We start from the raw sequence: 19,066 nt of genomic DNA, 5'->3' as shown, positions 1-19,066 counted from the left end.
CTAACCAATGCTTAGATAATGAAGAGGTTTTTGTTCATCTTTAAGAGTTTCTAAGAGATTTTCAATCTCTTGTTCAACTTTATAAATTCTTGTTTGAATTCTAAAGATGATATTCCAATAATCGGGAGTTTCTCTTTTCAGGTTATTTCTAAGGTCTTTCAATTTTCTCAGCTTTTCTCTTTCTTTTTTCAATTCTTTGCTTGTAATGTTACAGAAAGCGATTAACTCAAGTCTGTCTACGATCGAAATTCTGAATAGTAAAACGTACTGTTTACCTTTGAAATAGAGGATGAATTTCAGCACTTGTACTTATATTTAAACAGATAAATTCAAGATGGGCCCACCACATTTCATCAAAAGTAAAAATAGTAAACATGTAGACTAATTATGCAGAAAACTAACAGAGAAAGTGATGAGGGGTACTGATATCCTTAGATAGGAAGAAAATGAATAAAGGTTTGTGTAAAGAGGAATAAAAACAAATGGCTGGGGTGTATGGGAAGTATTTTGACAGATTCGGGGTGTATGAGCATTAACCCTATATATATACTAGCTTTTTTCATACATGCTCTGCATGTGAATAGTTTTTTATTTAAGAATAAATAAAATAAAATAAAACAGTTATTATAGAGAGAAAATAGTGGGAGAGAAAAATGGGGATTGTGAGATTTTTTATTTATTTTCTTAATAAAAATCTACTTTGTAATTGTCATATTTACCTTGTGATTTAATTTATTTTCAAAGTTTTTTAATCTCTCAGGTTTTTTTTTTTTAAGGGAAAGACGACAAACTATTCAGGCTAATGCCAATGTGGTCATTCTTTCAGCTTCAACGGCGAATGAAGATTGCAGAATTGAAAAAACTCTGTGCGTGCAAGGCCTGAGATGTTGTTGAGGTATGAATGCTGTTCCGCTGACTCTGTTTCCATTTCTGGTTAGCCTTTTGTTTCTGTCCGTTGTTTTCTGTCCATTTGTATACCTTTGATATTAAGATTGTTTTGACTGTTAATATGTACTTTCCAGGTGTGGGATGCAACTGCTTTTCTTTCTGAAATTGTATCGGAATACTGTACTGGTGCCAAGGCATTGGTGCCAGAACAGGAAATTTCTACAGGTCAGTGATTCGCTGCCATGTTAAAACTATTTATTAAAACGTGGATGCATGATTAATTGGGTATGGTTAACCTGATAGGATTAGGAAATAGGGCATGGGAAGATCACGTCGATGAGGTTTCTTTTATATTTTTATACGTGGTTATTGCAGGAGAGCAATGTGGGCATGTGGCTACTGTGGAGCCTGGACTTGTAGGTGTTTGGCAAAAGGCACCCTTGATTGATTCATCTTTTTATGTATCTGCTAGTGTTGATTCGTGATCAAGGCATAATTAGGGCCCTATTTTGGGATATTCTTAGCATAATATACATTTTTTATTTATTTTAAAGGTGCTGGTGTATCTGCTTTGAACTTTCAGAGGCCGTCCCATAATGCTCAGTGTCGGCGCTCATCTATAATTTTAATATATTTAGACTGCTGATTTGAGAGTCGATCTATTACTGGTGTCTCATACAGACTGGATTCATTTTGCAGGGTAAATGTGGTACCGGAAAACAGCCGTTTCAGCTTCCTGATTTCATTGCTGCAACTGGAATTGAGAAAATTAGACAGGTAAACTGGTCATGGGGCTTTTTATTTTGATTATTCGTATTTAGGTCACCTATTTGCTTGTTATATTTAAGTAATTTGTCTGTGTACGTAACTCGTTATAATTAGGTCATCCACACGTGGTTCGTACAGCTGCTAGTATCCATTCTAAAAGTTCCCATAGTCATGAACGGCATTTCTGTTCTGTATTATTTGAAGCAATCATGCATAACATTGATCTGATGTACCATACTTGCGCTAGTTACCTTTTGAATGCAACAACTAGGCAACTTTGGCATACATGCTAGAATATAATTGTGGTTTCTTTTGTGCTCTTCCTTTCTTTATCTGGCAGGGTTGAACTTTTTAAAGATGCCCACTTCGATATTTGTTTGTCTACTGCAGGCATACATTGAAAAAGAAGATAGTAAGAAGACAAAGCAAGTGCAACGAGAATGTATGCAGCCAAAGATGGGCAAAACAGATATTGATTATCAGGTTTGCCTTTAATATATTTGGCATCAAGTCTTTGGACTCTTATTTTAATGCTCTTATGTAATGTTTTATTAATAAGATTATGGCTATCTGTGTTTTAGGTTCTTCATGATGCCTTTTTCAAGTACCAAACTATGCCAGAGCTCACAACACTTGGTGATCTGTACCATGAAGGGAAAGAGTTTGAGGTATTATCCGTGCTTCAATAATATTCTTGCTCAAGAATATGTCTCTGGTGTTGGTAAAATTTATTACTCGTCTTTTTGCATTCTTATGATGGAGTACTCATGCATAGCCAAGTAAATGAAGAAAACACTTCAAGCAAATAATTCCTTTTTCTATAATTGTACTATTTTTCCTTGTGAAAGTGCAACTTCATGTTGTTGATGTTGTTTCCTTTTTCCTTTTTTCATTTTTTTTTCAGGTAAAATTAAGAGAGATGAAGCCAGAATTGCTGTCATATGAACTGAAAGAAGCTCTTGGTATGCCAGATGGTGCTCCTCCGCCATGTCTCATTAAATATGCAGGTGAAACAGCAAATATCCTTTGTTCTCTTTAGCTCTGGTTTTTGAACTGTATGTTAATGCTTGGTATTGTCTTAACTGTTGTATTTCTATTCCAGAGATATGGTCCCCCCTCATTATATCCACATTTGAAAATCCCTGGACTGAATGCTCCCATCCCCACCGGAGCTAGCTTTGGTAATCATGTAGGTGGCTGTGGAAAGCCTCTGTTTAAGAAGTTTTTTGAAGTGCTCGGCATTGCTATCATATGTACGGGATCTAAACTTCTTTATTCAATTATTGATTTTTTACTAACAGCTTTTCTTTGGTTTCTTAATACTATGGCCAACCATTGTATGGCGATGTGTTTGGTGTTCAGCAACAAGATCAGCCTAATTATGAGGTATGGCTTGTGATTTGGACAATCAGGTGATCACTAGTAGAATGGCGCCTACAAAGTTGTAATTGGCATTAGACTGTATCATTTGCATATTATATAACGTTACATTTCTGTTCCTTCTGAAATTTAGGAAGAGCCAGTTGATAAGACAAAGCATTGGGGTGATTTGGAGAGAGAGGAAGAAGAGGAAGAACCGATGGAGGGCAAAGATCTAGAAGATGGTGTTGAATCTGTAGATAGCCTTTCAAGGTATCCTTGTTTATTTCCCATTTTCATTTTGTTTTAATATCCTTGTAAAGTTCCTTATTTTGTAGTTCCCTTTGTAGTTTAACATGCTGGTAATTTTGAGAGAACTCCTTTTTCCTTGGGTCATTTGCACTTGAGGTAATTTTCTGAGTTGGTTCAATTTTTCTAACAAACTTCCGCACTTCCTTCTCAGTACTCCCACTGGCAATGAGAAACCAGATGTCATTGACCTTCACAAGCAGCAGAGAAAGGAGCCTGAAAGACCTTTATACCAAGTAAGTACGATGGCAGACACTTTCTTTAACGACTAACACGTGTTGTCGGTAGCAATCTAAAAGGATGGATCTTCTGAGAGGTCAGAAAGCATATAAAGTGGATGTTACTACAACCTGAAGAGTTAGAAGCTATGGAGAACGTCTTGCCTGAAAAGTAACTTTGAGTTTCAAATTTTTCCAATTTGAGAACTAGTTTGTGACTTGTAATGTTTTCCACAGGTATGAACAAGCAAGGGGGGAGAAGAAGCTGCGAAGTCAGCGAGAGGAATTCAGTGACATGGTTGCGGAGGTGGTGTGTGCCTCTCGGGTGAGGTTTGTTTTCAGTTACCTTTGTTTTCCATAAAATTATAATAAGATCTTTTAAGTTTGTTTTCAGTCGAAGAAGAGGAAACGTAAGATGCCATACATGAGAGATCTGAGTTCTATCAAGTTTTGCAAGAAGCCAAGCAGATTACAGGTGACTGTTACAAGAATAGCGGGGAAGTGAACAGGTACCAGACGACATTCAGGGATAGATGTAGACGTTTTGGGCAGGGTGTGTTTTGAGATTTATAGAGGGCCAGTGGTGTCTAGTTGTATTAGATAGTAACGAAAATGTGATATTTGTTGTAAACTATTATGGCTATATCATGTAAATTGTTGTATATTAGAAGATGCTTTTCTCTTTCCTAGTTTTAGGGGATCCATGTTTTAAGGAGGACTTTAAGGGTCCTTGTTTTATGGAGGACTTTAGGCTATATGTTCCTTGTCTTCCACTACATATGTAGTCCATTTCTCATACATGGAAGAAGATGAAAAACAGAAAATACTACACTTATTATCTGCATCTAAACTCTCTCTCTCTCTCTCAAGTTCTTAGAAGCAAAGCTCTCTCCATTTTCTGAAACACTTTCTATGTTCCTTTTACAACACGTTATCAGCACGAATAGCTCTACGATTCGGATTGCAGATTGACAAGAGGAGAGGTGAATAACTTGGGTTGCAGAGAAGAGGCAGTTCATCTTTCAATCAACTTCACTCTACCAGCTCTACAACCAAGTAGGTTTTTTCCAAACAAAAACCGATTTTGCTGTTTCATTTTACCTTCTGTTCTCTGTGTTCCAGTATTTATTTGAAATAGTAAATCAACTCCAAAACTCACCAAATTTTGTATGCTGGAGCCCTCATGTGTTTAGTGCATCTCTGTAAATTTTCGTATTTTTCTGGGTAGTTTTGCTTAATGTTTCAGTTCGTCTTTCGACTGTTATTCAGTAGAAGCTGCAATCATGTTTTTGTGATTTTTGTTGAAGCATTATGGACTTAATTTTTTGGTTACACTAATTTGAATTATGCCATTATAATTCCTTATGCTAGAAGCATTATGGGCTAAATTATTACGCGATTATTACATAAAGTTATGCCAGAAGCATTTGCTCAATTTATTACCTATACGAAATGTCAGAAGCATTAATGAGATTTGAACCCATTTCCTTAGGTACATAACCCCTGCATTAATTTGTTTCCGTTATGATGTAATAACATATATTAAATTTGGTTATGTTATAATTGTGAATATTAAATGTGGTTGAGTCAGAAACTCAAATCAAACCCGAGCCAGAAGCTCAGGCCCAAGCTACAAGACCATAACAGAAGCTCGCCATGTGTTGCCATGACAAAGACCAATTTGAGCCCAGCAGGCCTACTCTCCCTCTGCAGGACCTAGCAGCCCAACATGCCTCACACACTCTTTGACTAGTGCATGAAAGCTTGGGTCACGAGCTCGCAGCTAAACCCTGTAGAGTTTATTATCAAGCCCACTCTTTCTTTGGTCCAGCAGAACCAAATAAAAGGAAAAATGATTTGATTCTACTGAGATTTGAACCCAGACAACGTGCATGTCATAAATTCACATGTGTAATTAATTCACCATATGGCTATTGTAAATAAATTCACCATATTTCATATGTGTAATTAATTGCCAGAAGCATTTATTCACATAATTGTGTGATAATTAATATGTTATATTACTAGCATGCAATTAATATCTCAATTGATTTGTGATTTCCATTTATTCAATTTGTGAGATATTATTTAAATTTGCTCTATTCAATATTATTGTGTTACTTGTCTAAATTTCGCACTAGAATATATGTGTAGAAAATGCAGGTACCTAATGAACTAGAAGTTCTAAATGAACCAGTAGTTCATTCACATATCGAACCTGTAGTTTCGATAATGCCATTTAAGAAACTTGAAGTTTCCTTCATAAATTCACCACACATGATAAAACCAGTAGATTTTACATGTTTAATCCGATTTTCCATACCATGTTATAGAACCTGAAATTCCTATTAGTTGCTTATGGACGATACTACCCAAAGCACTAAGATTATTTGTTCCTTTCCTGTAAGAAATGCCAAATCTCAACAAACTTGACTTTGTTGCTTTGGAGGTTTCCAGAAGAAACTATCTAAAGTGGACTCAAGATGTGATAATTCATCTAACTGCAAAGAAGATGAGATCAATAATCAATGTTGACAATGTCGCCCGAGAGGCTTTTAAGGCGAGTACCATAATTTTCATAAAGAAACATATGGAGAAAGCACTCCAAGCTGAGTATCCGATCAAGATGATGCACAGACTCTCTGGGTCGCTCTGGAAAAGCGTTTTAACCATCAAATGACCATTTTCTTGCCTGAAGCAAGACATGATTGGCAGAAAGAAAATAACCCACATGACCGTCAGTCAGGTGGCCAAGGCCCAATAGGCCAAGGAGCACGTAATCCAGCTCCACATGGCCAATGCCCATGTGGTGAGAATTGTGATGCCCTAGCTCAGCAAGCCCGAGTTGAAAGGAACACTAGTCTGGCTCGTCGCCACCAAAATTAGCATAATCTTTGTCATCAATGTGGAGGAATTAACTGTTGGTCCCGCACCTGCTGTGCGATAGCCGAAGCAGTAGATGAGTATTTCGCCAGTCGTGGAACTCGAAATACCAACTTTATTGAAGAGTCATTTTCCATCGATTCCACACTAGAGATCATGGATTTTCAGGAAGTTACTAAACATACCGAGAATTAGAACTCGAAGACATGGATATAATTGGCCCCTTGTGCCATATTTTCATCTTAATGAATGAAACATCTTCAGATTTTGGTGATTTATGTTTTCAATTATTTTGGATTATAGAAATGTGGTTATGTTCGAATATATTTAATTCAATAAATTTATTTATACATGTGATCCATTGAATTAAATAAATGAATAGGCATATTCTATGGAGAAGTTTGTTGTCTGGCTAACAGTGATATTATGCACACCATACTCCCAGATCAGAGATATTTTCAAACTTATTGCCTATTCATACCTCTGTGACAACTGCATCAGGACGATCCAACCTGATAGAGGGCTATGGCATAGTCCACTTTATGTTGTCCAATGGTATTGAATTTACCATTAATAAGGCCTTATATTCTCCACGTTCCAGAAGAACGTTATTGAATTTTAAGGATATTCGAGCCAACGGTTATCATGTTGAAACCACTGAGAAAAATGAGTGTAATATCTTTGCATAACCTTTCAATATGCAGCCAGAAGCGTATATTGGAGAAATTGAAATCTGTTAGCTAGAAGCTAACTTATTTGAGCAACTACTTGCTATGACATGACCATTTGGGACACCCAGGTCAAAGTATGATGCACTGTATCCTCAACTTATCACACGGGCATCCCCTTCTGAATAAGGGTCTTGTGTTTAGTAACACATTATGCCAAACTTGCTCGATCGTTAGGAATGTTAAACTCTAGACCATCATGTGCAAAGACTAGTATATACACACACCATTTTTCTGCACAGAATGCAAGGAAAATTTGTGGACCTTTCTAACCACCATGCGGACCATTTAAATATTTCATGGTTGTGGTTGATGTATCGACAAAGTGATCACATGTTACACTATTGTCCACAAGAAAATGCTACTTTTGCTAAACTCTCGCCCAGATCATGAAATTGTGGCTCACCACTCGGATTATCCCATAAAGTCCATAAGACTTGATAATGCCGGAGAGTTTACAGATTGTCACTTTGATGAGACAGTCTTCCCGCCGTTAGGGGGAGATAAGAACATTACCGTTCCTAATGAACGACGTGAATTGACGTGGAATGTCCCCACTATGTCTCATCTTGATCCCCGAACCGCACAATGCGATAGTGAAGTGCGGAGAATTCTAGATCTACAAAGTATAGCCCAAAATATGCCAGACGCTTTCTCTGATCTAGCTAAAGTGACCAGATCACATATACCTGCTGCAAATATGCCTGTAAGGATAGACGTCCCCGTATGACATGTCATCCCAGATGGAAGAGGTACAAACATGGCGGCTAACCAGTCATATGTCCCTGCCCAGAAGCGAGGTAGACCATTAGGTTCGAAAGATTCTTATCCCCAGAAGAGGGTAAACTCGGCACAAATAAATCTTCTTGACATCGCAATCTCAAACTGATTCATCTCACGAGATAAATCCGGATTATGGGTCCGTCCTAGAAGAGACGACGTTGGGGGACGCTCCAACATTTGAACCCACTCCCGAGAATAGAGAAATCTCGGTAAATTTTGTGAGATTTGGAATTGGAATGAGATTATCATCGATGATGTGTTTGTATTTGCGGTGGCCACCGAAACTAAAACAAGAGATGAAATCGAACCTTGCTCCGTTGATGAATGTCAACGAAGAAACGACTGGCCAAAAAGGAAATAAGCAATCCAGGTCAAATTAGATTCCTTGACAAAGAGAAAGGTGTTTTGGACCTGTTGTTCCTACACCTCCCCATGTTAAACCTGTAGAATTTAAATGGGTATTTATAAGGAAGCGTAATGAGAAAAATGATATTGTGATACACAAAGCTCGTCTAGTGGCGCAAGAATTTTCTCAACGCCCTATGATTGATTACGAGGAGGCGTATTCTCCCGTAATGAACGTCATAACGTTCCACTAACTTATCAGTTCGGTAGTTTCTGAAAAACTGAATATGCAGCTTATGAATGTGGTCATAACTTATCTCTAGGGGGATCATAATACAGAGATATACCTGAAAGTTCCTGAAGGACTTAAGGTACCCAATGCAAATAGTTCTAGACCACGGAACGTGTTCTCTATTAGTTTTGAGGTGTTCACTTTATGGATTAAAACAATCTAGACGGAAGTGGTATAACCGTCTAAGTGAATATTTGATCGGGATGGGATATGTGAATAATAAACTACGCCCATGCGTGTTTATTAAGGAAACAAATTCCGGGTTTGCAATTATGGCGGTCTATGTTTTCAAAGACATGAATTTGATTGATATTCCTGAAGAGATCAAGGAAACTGCAAAGCACCTGAAGTCGGAATTTGAGATGAAAGCCCTTGGGAGAACAAATTATTGTCTCGACCTGGAGCCCGAGCAAAGTGCAGATGAAATTTTGGTCCATCAACCAAATTACATCCAGAAGATGTTAATATGCTTTAATAAGGATAAAAGCAAGCACACCCATGGTCGTCCGAAGTCTAGAGAGAACCGTATCGTTCTGCTGGTGATAACGAAGAGATATTGGTGCCAGAAGTCCCATATCTAAGTGCAATAGGAGCATTATTATACTTGGCTCAATGCCCTAGACAGAACATCTCTTTCGATATGAACTTGTTAGCTAGATATAGCTCTGCGCCAACACGCCGCCACTGGAATGGCATAAAAGACATTTTTCGCTACCGTAGAGGTACGGCGAACATGGGCTTATTCTATCCCTATGCATCAAGGAATGGATCAAACCCACTTGATCCTCAGAATGATGCTCGCCTTGTTGTATATGCTGATACAGACTATCTATCAACCCGCACAAGGCGCGTTCCCCAACTGGTTATGTCTTTGCCATTGGGAATACTGCAATTTCTTGGAGGTCTACAAAACAGACCCTTGTTGCTATCTCTTTGAATCATGTTGAGATTCTAGCTCTTCACGAAGCAGTACGTGAATGTATATGGTTGAGAGCCATCACAAAGCACATGTGGGCTGCATTCCACCATTGATGAACCAACCACTATCCACGAGGATAATGCTGCTTGCATCAAGCAAATGAAGACGGGTTTCATCAAAGGAGACAACACCAAACATATTGCACCAAAGTTCTTCTTCAATCAGCAACAATAGAAGCATCAGAAAATTAAAGTCAAGCAGATTCGATCTGAAGACAATCGTGCAGACCTCTTCACTAAGTCACTACCAAAGTCTACATTCCAGAAGCATGTACAAGGTATTGGTCTACGTAAATTATCTGAATTACCTAACATGTATTTTCAGGGGGAGTTGAAATCAGGGGGAGTATCCAGAAGCATACCCACTTGACCATCGTGTACTCTTTTGTCCTTCGTCCAGGGTTATTTTGTCCCACTGGGTTTTATACCTGGCAAGGTTTTAACGAGGCACATCTTTAGCATGGTCGCTCCACTTATACTACATCCTGAAGATGTTTTGATTCAATATATATGCATTTGCTCATCTTTTCCCTTCGACCACGGGTTTTTCCCACTGGGTTTACCGGGCAAGGTTTTGGTGTAGCAAATCTAAATGCATCCCTCTCGTAGACATACTACCTACTTATGGTGCTAATAAGAAGACTCCACTTATCTCCGAAGCTGTGATATTACTACTCCACACTCATGCGCGTTGTGCTCTTTTTTTCCTTCGACCAAGGTTGTTTTTTCCCACAGGGTTTTTATTACTTGGCAAGGTTTTTGATGAGGCAACTTAGAAGCGCACAACCTAAGCAACACTATTGACATGAAATATCCAAGGGGGAGTGTTGTAAACTATTATGGCTATATCATGTAAATTGTTGTATATTAGAAGATGCTTTTCTCTCTCCTAGTTTTAGGGGATCCATGTTTTAAGGAGGACTTTAAGGGTCCTTGTTTTATGGAGGACTTTAGGCTATATGTTCCTTGTCTTCCACTACATATGTAGTCCATTTCTCATACATGGAAGAAGATGAAAAACAGAAAATACTACACTTATTATCTGCATCTAAACTCTCTCTCTCTCTCAAGTTCTTAGAAGCAAAGCTCTCTCCATTTTCTGAAACACTTTCTATGTTCCTTTTACAACAATATTAACCTTTTTGGGGTATGATCTCTAATAACCAGCAGCTAAAGCCCATCTAATAACCAGCAGCTAGAGCCCATATTCCATTGACACTACTCAAATAGTTTCAACGAACTTATATTTCTATTGTAAAATTGCGGCAGGTGTGTGATATTTCATCCGTCCAGTACTGCTGTTAAGTTTATTTCCCGCATAGTAGCAATTTGTGTTTTTTTTTTTTTTTTTTCTCCATAACCTTTCCAGTTGATGTGGTTTCTAGTTTCTACATCTCCTGGCTGTAATTAGTCATTTTTCTTCAAAGGAAAATATAGAGTTATATCTTTTTCATATCAATATTGATTCTAAGATGATGGTAACTTTTTTGAAACCTAGCCAAGCTGGGAGGCTCATCCCCACGCCCGACATTTTAATAGAATCATGCATCACCATTCAATGGGATTTCCGCAATTCCCTCATTCAATGGTTTCAGATCTTTTGTGAGAGTGCTTAGCAGGGATGTCCTGGTTTGCTTCTCAGCCTCCAACCCAACTGTAAACTATAATGCCGACAAATCAAGAGCCATTCCCATCAAGTTCTTAAATGTGAGCGCTGAATCAAAGAGAAGCCACCCCAATGTCAAGACACAGACAGTCTTCATGTGGCCTAAAATGAATAAAACCTGGAATGACACGGCTGAGAATCTTCCGATGCAGAGGTACCGACTGATGTTGCAGAATACTGCTAGGGAGCAAGAGAGCATTATGAATGCAAATGCACCAGATGTCATCTTGTAATCTGTTAAAAGTTTTCCAGTAAGAAAGTAAACAACAAATGGACCAAGAATGAGAAGGGAGATAGCTTGAATTGGAGCCGTCTTTCTGAGCAATCAAAAGAGCCTACTGAGTATTTCTTCTGTAATGAAACTATTGAAATTTGTTGTAATGATGTACACAAGATGGCCACAGAAGCACAGAGAAAACCTTTGGCATTAACTTTAACATCGGTGACGGTACATATGCCCACACCTATTATCACCACTGCCACAGCAATCTTGAGTTCTTGACTTCCCTTGAGAAATTTTTACCGTGGATAATCCACTCCATCACAGAGACCACCGGAATCATGCTCAACTTCGATATCTGATAAAAGCCGACAGAGTTAAGCATGAGACTCAAGTTCATCCCTGTAATTGAGGCATTGGCTACAAGTGAGAACCAAATAAGTTCCCAAAGAGGAACATGTTTCGATGCTGAGTACCCAGATGCATTCGATATGAAACCAACCAATGCAGTAACAGAGAAGTGGCTCTCAGTCAAAGTTGTAGCAAAACCAAAAGCAAAGAGGCATATGTTGCTTGTTGGCCATGATAATGCCAATGGAGCTCACAATATTCATAGTTTCATACCCCATGCTCCCACATCGGGAACTCTCAAAACAAGCTGATCAACAAAAACCTCCCTCCCTCCCTCTCGCCTTTTTTCCCAATCTATCTATAAAATAAAGGGAGGTAGAGACAGAGTGCAGGCTATGCTCTCACCTCCGGCCCAGAAAGAGAGATATATACCCTTCATATTAATATCGATTGTAAATATCTTCTGCATATGTAAAAATACACCAAACCAAAAAGAAAAGGAACAAAAAAAAAAACTAAATTAAACCAAACATCAGATAGATTTTGATACTTATCCAGACAAGTTTACTGTCTTACACAACATTCCCATAAAATTAAGGTACAAAACAGAACAGTCTAAACTAAGCCATGAGATATCCCCACAACACTTAGGTAGTTATAATTACATCAAGCCAGAAGTACTCGGGTTCATTTGCGAAGCTTACGGATATCCAACGCTGCAAATCAATCAAAAACCAAATGTAAGACAAAGAAGTTAATGTCACATAAGAGTCATATCCTCAATGTTGAAATAGAAACACGTTGAAGAGAATAAAAAAAAAATGAAAATAGAAACAGTTGATTAACAAATGAATATGTAAAGACTTGGGACATTTAACACAAAATTAATCGGACCAACACGTTTGGTACACAAGATAGGATTAGATTAGTTAACCTGTTTGAATAGGATTGGATTTGTAAGAGGTTAAGATAGCTAATCGTTGTTTGATAAAAAATTGGATAAGGATATGTGACAAAATTTAAAAATAAATAATAAAAGAAATAAAATCAGCTCAGACATCACCGCCGGCCGTCTTAGTCACCACTGCTCTCTCATCGCCGGTCAACAACCTAGACCATACATCCCACCACCACTGCTCTCTCTCTCTCTCTCTCATGGCCTCCATCGCACTTAGCATCCACAGCTCGCCGGTGCGGAACCATAGCTTTCGTTCATCACCGGCCATCTCCATTCCACTGCAAGTCTGAGATCTTGAAGATCTACCCACACCCATCAGATCAGATGAATCTACATGAAGCTTCGACAAAATTAGATCTAGAGGAAGAATCCACGTAGAGCGGTGAATCCAAACTCATCAGCTCACGAATTCGATGATCGGAATACGTTTCATAACGGCGGTGGAATACCAGAAAAGAAGAAAATAGAAGAAGATGAAGATGGAGGAAGATTGTGAGAGGGGAGAAGCTGGAGGCAGAGGTTCAGTTCTATCGTGGTTGAAGCTGGATATTTGGAGGCTTTTCTAGTTGGATAAATTATATGATATCTCACCTTTCTAACCAGATTGCTAATCCATACCTGATAAGATTTGAAAAATCCGGTTGCAAATTATCTAGACGGCCAAACATGATTAGTTACCAGATTAGATTTAAATTTTCCTATCTACCCTCCGTATCCGATGAAACAAACGCTGCAATCAAAGAAGATTGCTAACGATGAAAGACTCAAAAAGAATTATATCAGTAATCTGGAAAAAAAAAAAAAAACAAGGAAATACAAGATATCTGAGATCTGATCTCATCTATCTTTCTCTAACCGACCTCCTCCTCTCAGATCTCGCTCGTTCATATCTAGCCAGCCTTTTAGCACGTTTCGACTGAATTGTGTGCAGAATACAGCGTTGGCTAAAATCCCGAATGCGAAAAAGGAGCCTTGGAGAGCAAAGACCGCGTTGTTGGACCATGCCATGATTGCGACAATAAGAGAATTGGGAATTTTTCTGGAGTTTAGGGTTCGTTATAGCTAACGATGCCTTTATATACTGGGACACACGGTCTTGGGTTGGGCCCTTTTAGTTTTCTTAGGGGAGTCCTAGTCCCATCATAGAGAAGGAAGTGGGCCGGGGGTGTATTATATTTTTAGAACCTTAGCTCCGCTTTTTTTTTTTTTGGTCGAAAGGTAGCATCAATTAACAAGGCTCAAAGCCAAACAACAGTACAAGGGACACAGCCCAATACAGACAAGTCTGCAAAGCATGATTCACAAGTCAACAGCCAGAACAAGCAAGACTAGAGAAATCCAAAAACAAAAAAGAAACATCCGAAAACATAAAGGCCTAAGCAGTCCAAAAAAACCCAAATCGTATTCAAAGCTTCTTCTTCATCTCCACCTTGTAGCCGCCATAGCAGATTCGACACCGGAGCTCTGACGGAAATCATGAGCGACGGTTGGTAACCAGGGGTGGTCGGCAGAGGTGCAATGCATTCTCCAATTGACCGCTTACGAGAAGATCTCGCATAAAAGGATAACAACAACCAAACCAAAATAGATCTTAGCAAACAAACCTGAGATCTGAAGAGGTGGTTGAAGAGGAGTGCGAACTCTTCCATGGCAGGGCAAGGTAGACAAGAAGAAAGAGATTTGTTCACGGTTTGGACATCTTGAGGAGCAAAGGCAGAACAAAAACTGAAAATGACCATGAGAACAAATCTGAGACTAGATCTTAGAGATTCAGATCTAAGATCTAAAAACCGATTTGAACAGTAAGGACAATAATCAGAGGCAAAAGAAGAGGAAAACAAGGAAAACAAAACACCACTTGGGTGAGGAATCATCACAGAGGATGAGTGAAACTTTTCTCTTTTTCTTTTGGTATTTAACCTTGGAGTGAAACTTAGTACACGTATAATAATAAGTAGCTAGCTCACCATTCTTCTTCTTTTTCTTCCCTTAGTTTCATGCATAATAATTTAAGTACATTTAAATTGAACCTAATGAGAGGCGACCGTGACAGTGATAGACTGCCAAGGAGAAGATTAGATCACCACTTGGAGAATTGGCATAGCAAAATTTCCCTCAAAGGCTCAAAAGCAGGGAAGATGATTTTTTAGTGAAAGCAGTGGCCCGGGCAATACCCCTCATACGATGACTGTCTTTTTTTTTTTTGGTAAGTATACGATGAGTGTCTTTATATTGCCAAAACTACCAGGTTTTGGTGGGGAACGGGTGGAGATAAAAAAGGGGATGCATTGGTGCATATGGGAGAAATTGCGCTTTGAGTTTTAGTGATTTGGAGACGTTCAATAAAGCTATATTTGCTAGCCAAAACTTTTTGGCTTTTAATGTTTTTCCCCACACTCGTCAGCGGGTTGATCAAAGCAAAACATCTACCAGGAACAAATTGGAGGCTCTAGCCAAAACAAAAAAAAACAATAGCAAAATAAATAAATAAATAATAATTAAAAAAAAAGGATGAATTCATGGCTTTGCAATGGTGCGTCACTAATTTAGAGAAATTTATTGTGGGGATAAGAAGTGTCCGTTTGACCTGTGAACGAGATGGAGGCCAGGGAGGGTGATATAAGGTTAGACAAATGGGATCAAAGGCCTTCTACTTTTAAAGTTTTCTCTCCAATTTTCTTTGCCTTCTAACACTAGGGTGGCTACACTAATTAGTTGTTACTGCACACAGAGAGTGGACTGTGGACACTATTTCAAATCAATTTTTTTAAGGGGATGCAAGATTGATTCTCTCTATCTATACGATACCACTTGCCCGAAGTGGGGGGCCAGATATTGCTCCCAGATCTGTTCCCATCGCAGGCTGCCACGACCAACACCAGCCCCGTGAGCGTAAATTTATCATAGTTTCATCGCTTTCATGAAAGGTCTCATACACAATATAAACCATTGATCAACCAGGTCTTATGAAAAATTTCAAGCACGCACACCAGCTACTTTTAATAATTTGTACTTCGATGTCAAGTAAGAAACTGTGTAGAAAATTATTCTCCTTGATCTGATAAGGTTTACGATGAACAAATATATAGGGCACAATAATGCTTGAAGCTAAGGTGAAAAATAATTACAATTATGAACAGATTAATCTAGGATATTAATCTAAGGAATTAATTTAGGGGATTAATTTATGGGTGATTAATCTAGGGGATTACAAGTTATGAACAGATTAATCTAGGATATTAATCTAAGGAATTAATTTAGGGGATTAATTTATGGGTGATTAATCTAGGGGATTACAAGTTATGAACAGATTAATCTAGGGGATCTGACTCAATTGATGATTCAGACTTAACAAACTGCATGCCTATTGGACGTGCATTATAGCCGTTCCCAATCTGGCACAAGAAAACAACATAAGAGATAAGATTTCAGACGGACAACAGTAGCTATAAGCAAACTCTTTCGTAAGCACCACCACTCTAATATTGTAGATTAGGCGGCGTCAGGTTGCTAAGAACTTGTTGGCCAATGCTTCACCCCTTTTGAGTGGCCAACTGAATACCTTGGGGGGCAGGTTGTAAACTTGCAGACAAAATCAATCAATCTTGAGTCCTCCATGGAGAGCATATATATATATATATATATATATATATATATATATATATTGAACAAATCAGTAGCATATATAATCCACTGTGCGCAAATTGAAGTAGCACTAGCTCCCTGACTTGCTGGTTCAGCTCTCGTGGTTTTTGACTTGCTTCAATTGTGATTTCTTCTCAAAGCTTTTCCGTTTCAAATCATCACTAACCTGTCCATCAAGACCATAAATCAGGACACACTAAAACAAGAAGCACTGAGAAATGGGCAAATGAACAATAATATGTACCTGCTTAGGTGTGCTGTTTATTCTACCAGCTGTATGCACCTTTCTGCTCCTCATGAGACCGTTCAATATCTTTGACATCACAATGCATGCTTACTTCTAATTTCACGCCTTGCTCTACAAACAGAGGTTTTCTGCTCAGTCACCCTCGGCGGTGATTTTAGTTTGCCATCCCTGGGAACCCATTTCTTTGATTCATACCTAATGGATGACATGAGCACCCAAACACCTAGGCCCAGAATATGAACCATAATGAATAACTAGTATTGCATAACACACAAAAAAACCAATACTGTAAACCAAAAACCAATGTAATTCATACTTTGCACGGATGAAATTCTCAATTCCAACTGTCATAATTAGGAGGCGACTCTGCTTCCAGTAACTGTTTGATTTCTCATTTCTCACAGCTAGCAGCAATAAGGAACCAAAATAACTCTTCAGTAATTGCATAACAATTTTAAACTCGACTTCCATCAGACTAAAGAGCCCATGGAATAACATAAATACTTATATTGGATAAATGCAATCTGCTCTAGAAGCCATCAAAATCAAGAATGTTTTTGGTTTACCTGCATCAACATCAAAATCAAAATCAAAATCAAAATAATTATATAGAGCATATAGCACAGCTAGAGGGAAAGCACATAGAAGTACTATGGATATGCAATGAAGTTCCATATATAAATAGGACGAACATATGCCACCTTTGATATGTGTACCCGAAGACTTCATGCATATAAAGATCCCGAGATTGACGCTAGCCCATCGTGGAGCTCTGTACAGAAAAGGCACCATACATTTGCAAAATTATAAATTTCTGTAAGAAACACAATCCAGCACCAAAAATACTATTATAGGAATTTGACAAGACCTTTTATCATGAAGACCATATCAACATGCACATGATTCAATTCTAGTATTAAACTTTTTTTTTTTTGGTCAAAGAAGAGGATTTCATTAAAGCCACAAAGGTCAAAGAAGAGTCATGCAGTTTAATACTCGAATTCAAGTATTAAACTGCATGACTCTTATTGGTCAAGAAGATTTCATAATGGTATTTATAATATATCATCAAGAACAAATTCTCCCAAGAAATAGTATAAAAGACTAAAACTCCTAACGGCCTCATGTTAATATTAATTTCTTCCAATGGTAATCTCCCTATAATCATATCATCTAAAAATGTTAGGAAGCTACAATCTGACTCCCATATTAAAATGGAGTCGTCCTTAATTATTGGAAACAGTTAGCAGAGTAATTTTTTTCCTCCGTCGTACTCACTATTAACCATAGATAGTAGCAATTCTTATGTGTCAGATTTTTACCACTTCCCCCAAAAATTCCTAGTACACTTTGAGTACCTCATCCATTAAGTAGTTATCTCTCAATTTTGCTATCCATTAAATGGTAGAGGAATAAAGAAAAGATTAAAAAGCCTGGACGGTGAAAGTTCATGAGTCGCTCTAGATGAATAACATGGACCCTATTATGGAAAATTAATGAACATGGAATATTGATTCTATACCTACGCCTATTGGAATGGGGAATCAAATTTCATTCAAAAAAAGGGAAAAAAAGAAAAGCAAAATGACATACCTTGATGAGAGGATGTTTAATCACTACATGATAAGAATACCTCCACAAAAGGATGTTTAATCAGATTGAGAAATTATCTACGAAATCTAATAGGAATATCTACACAACCACATCTACTTAAAAATGGCAAATATAAAGATCAAATATGAAAGGAAGAGATATACAATAATTAAGGCAATTAATCTTTTTAAATAAGGAATATCTACACAAACATATCTCCTAAAATATGACATTAGTTACATACAATAATTAAGGCAATTAATCACGTTGACATATTTAATAATAGGATTATCTACAAAAACATATCTACTAAAAAATGGAAAATATATAGGTCAAATCAGAAAGGAAGAGATATACAATAATTAAGGCAATTAATCGTTTTTAAATCAGGAAAAATAAATTGATGGTATTAAATTCTAATTTGTGTTTATAACTGATGCCATATTTAAATTTAAAAAAACACCTATATTTGAGGAATATTTTCCTTTTTCGACGAGAAGGGTAAAATAGTCAAACTAAAAAAATGAGAGAAAAACTTAATTATAGACTTAAAACCTATACGGTAGGTTTAATTATATGAATGGGTGTAGATTAAAAGAAAACATATGATTGGGTTTCTCTTAAAATGAGCCTCATTTTTTGGGTTTTTTTCTAATTTTCTCTTATTTTTATTGATGTCTAGCCAACAAACTATCAGAGTTGACTTAGTTGATTAAACAAGCACCTGATACCTGCTGATGTTCATAGGACATGATCATAGGAAACCCCCTGCTTTGAAGTTGGTCCAGGAAATATCTCTCATGATCTACACAGATGATTGCATCCAAAACATAGA

General features: G+C 37.7%; 2 pseudogenes; one reads left to right on the top strand and one right to left on the bottom strand.

The window, feature by feature from the left end:
- The first annotated feature begins 802 nt into the window (after positions 1-802).
- On the top strand, positions 803-4,366 carry LOC133731385 (uncharacterized; annotated as a pseudogene).
- A 6,099-nt stretch (positions 4,367-10,465) lies between these two features.
- LOC133729694 (UDP-rhamnose/UDP-galactose transporter 2-like) lies at positions 10,466-13,812 on the bottom strand (annotated as a pseudogene).
- Between the last annotated feature and the right edge of the window lie 5,254 nt (positions 13,813-19,066).

The sequence above is a fragment of the Rosa rugosa genome, chromosome 2 (genome assembly GCF_958449725.1).
Source record: "Rosa rugosa chromosome 2, drRosRugo1.1, whole genome shotgun sequence".
Classification (NCBI taxonomy): Eukaryota; Viridiplantae; Streptophyta; class Magnoliopsida; order Rosales; family Rosaceae; genus Rosa; species Rosa rugosa.
The sequence above is the reverse complement of the archived record's forward strand: the minus strand, read 5'-3'. Positions and strand labels throughout refer to the sequence as shown.